We start from the raw sequence: 3,229 nt of genomic DNA, 5'->3' as shown, positions 1-3,229 counted from the left end.
CGCCAGTGTGTCGTTTTCTTTGGGTCGCCTTTTTATTAAAGACTTACTTGTATCTGTTCAGAAAGTCGTTTTAACATTACCAATATTATGCTGTAGAAAATTTGAATATTGTTAGTTACTCCAAAAAAAGACAGGGTCAAGTTTTTGGTTTTACATAAAAAAAACAGGAAACAACAACTAATAAACACTATATTGTTATGAACTTGTCCTCTTTCATAATATATAATCAGTATGGGACAGCAAGAAGACTTCATATCCTACGCTATCCTATCCTTTTATACTCCACTACGTATACTAACTATAGTTACTTGTTACTTTTCAGATTAAGATTCTACATAAAAACACATGATGAGCTTATAAAATACAATTAATTGTTAAAGATTAAACCAGTAGTTCCCAACCTTTCTACTGTGTGACCTCTCACAAAAATGAGGTCTAGTTCAGGCCCTTTGTCATGTTTCTTGAGTTGTTGGCGATTCCACTAAAGAGAGATTTCCCCTATAAACTTTTCAGAGGCCCTAAGAAGTAGACAAAATATAATATTTCACCAAAAAATGGAGAAAAGTCCAAAAAATGACAATAAATTTGTGTAGTGGAACTGTTTTTTATCTTCTTTCCTATCCCATTTATCATCTCACGACCCCGGATTTATAGGTTGGGAACCACTAAACTATTTAACAGTATAGTTAAAGTCGAAGCTTCAGCTCAAGCAGCTACAACAGTAAAATGCTGCATACACATTGTTGCATCAGTATTGACATATCTATAGTTCTATTTAATTATATATGACATCTAATAATCTCATAATACTATGCCAGTCAATGGTCTGCAGAATCTGATTTTCTGCAGAACGAATACTTTAACTTTTGAGGCTGTAAGTACATTTTGGTGATAATACTTTTGTACTTTTACTTAAGTACGATTTTGACTGCATGACTTTAACTTGTACTAAGAGTATTTTTACATTGTTGATTGGTACTTCTACTTAAGTAAATGACTTGAACACTTCTTCCACCATTGCTGTTATAGAACTTCCTGTTCAATCCAACTTGACACCTGGAGCAAAGTTGGACAGAACTCATTCAACAGAAATGAATCTATGGACAGCATACAAAAACACTGACATAATTGACCAAAGTAAATATTTGGACATTCTACCCATTAAAGAAGCATTTGAAGAATCACCTCAAATTTTTATATTTTTGTTGAATTTTATGTCAGTCCATTACTGAAAATAAATATCAACTAAATTATCAAGATATGACTTTCTGACTTCTTTCACTGTAGCCATGATATGAAGAAACTTGCCAGGTGAGAATATTATTTCCAACACCATCTGTAAAGCCAGAGTTAAACTAGAGATGTCATTTTCTACATATCTATCCACAAAAACATGATATACACTGATAATTATAATAAACTGGCATGAATACCTTCCTCGCAAATGGAGAGAGACTATTAAAAAATCCCCAGGTATTGTGTGTATTATCAGCAATGACAAAAAATGAAATCCAGGCTCCTTGGAAACTGAACCGAGAACTACATCTACATCGAGTATACAGCTTAAGACCTTCTCAAACCAATAAACAACTGCCTGTATGAGGGCTGTTTCTTATACAAACAGTATAACAATGACCTATAATATCTACAGAACCTCGAATATGACTGAAGAAGATGTTAGCCACACCAACACTGCGTAAGAACTCAGCATCATTTGTGACTCCAAGAAGCTTTGATTAATGCTGGCAGAATGAAAAAAAAAAGATTTCCGAATTAATATGTATAATATGTGTTAGGCTCTTTCAAAATGGTGTGAAAGGGACATCTTCTCTCTCTGTTACATCTTATTGTTAACAATTGTGCCAAAGACAAATGGTGTCTAAACTGCACATAATGTACAAAATGTATTTTCTGGGTTTGCCTTGAATTGCATTTGTTATTTGACTTTTCTACTAAAACAAAAATACTAAAATATAGCTGATTTGAATCTATATTCTACTTTTCCAATGAAATATGAGAGTTATCACATCGGCATGAACTTGTAGAAGCCAAACAATATCAGCATCTTCCTGCCTTAGTTGAAGGTGTCGCTATCAACTGGCTATTTGCATAAATCTGTGCAAATTCAACTCTCTCCAGCAGATGGCGACACAGTACAAATATCTGAAAACACTGCCAGAGAAGTCAGAATTATGAAAGGCCTGATGTAGTTCCTGTGCTCAAACACACAAAGCTCAATATGTTTTCACCTTATATATGAAGAGCTCAACCAATATTATGCGCTAATTTTCCAGAATAACCATCTTTGAGCAGCACTGCAGTGTCTTTACATTTAAATGTACCAACATGCAGACAAAACCACAACAGTCGTATTTTCACAGCCAGCCTTCTGTGAGACATGAGAAGTCGCAGAATCAGAACAATAAAAGAAAGAAATCATTCCTTGATCGGGCAGTTAACTGAAATGAAAGGCATGCTCTCATCAAAGTAAGGTAATTGGTTCCTGCAGGGGAGCAATCTCGTGAGCCTTTCATGGGAAAATGGCTGCCTCAATGACAGACCAAAGACGCTGAGTCAAGGGTTTATAGAAAGGCTGCTGCATGAATGCTGAGTTCTTCTATCTGAGCTTGTACTGTACTTGTATGTGTAGTGGATATGAAGCCTTTTGTCTGTCTGATTCACTTTAGCTGCTCAGTGATAACAGGTCTGTGGACAATCAGTGTAATAAAAATGGCAAATGTAGGATAAATGCTTGTATATGAGCAGTGTCAGGAATGAAGAACAGCATACAGAATTGCACTTCTTCTGGAAAATGTGATTACGCTCATTGAGCAAATCCATTTAGCCTCCCAAGAACAGCCAGTTTAATGAAAAGATATCATGGATACTGATCTGATTTTTGATGTTTGTTTCCCCTTGTGAAGTTCAGCTGAGGTACAATCTGTGGTTTCATTCTCAAAGGAACTTTTGACTCTAAATTTCAATATTTTGTGCTCTTTATTGCTGACAGACACTCCAAAAGACATTCAAACTGCCAGAGAGAGGGACAGCCTGAGCTACTGACTGACTGGCTGCTTCACTGGATGGATGGGTGAAGTGGACGGTGGGGGGATGAATGAGGAGCAGGACACTGGGTGGGTGGTGGATGGGTGATGACTGGGGGGTTGGGGAAGGTCACTGAGGTCAAGGCAGGCAGGGTCCACCCCCCTTCTTTTTTTTCCCTTCATCT

This window comes from Siniperca chuatsi, linkage group LG18 (assembly GCF_020085105.1).
Source record: "Siniperca chuatsi isolate FFG_IHB_CAS linkage group LG18, ASM2008510v1, whole genome shotgun sequence".
Lineage (NCBI taxonomy): Eukaryota > Metazoa > Chordata > Actinopteri > Centrarchiformes > Sinipercidae > Siniperca > Siniperca chuatsi.
This window is presented reverse-complemented; position numbering follows the sequence as displayed.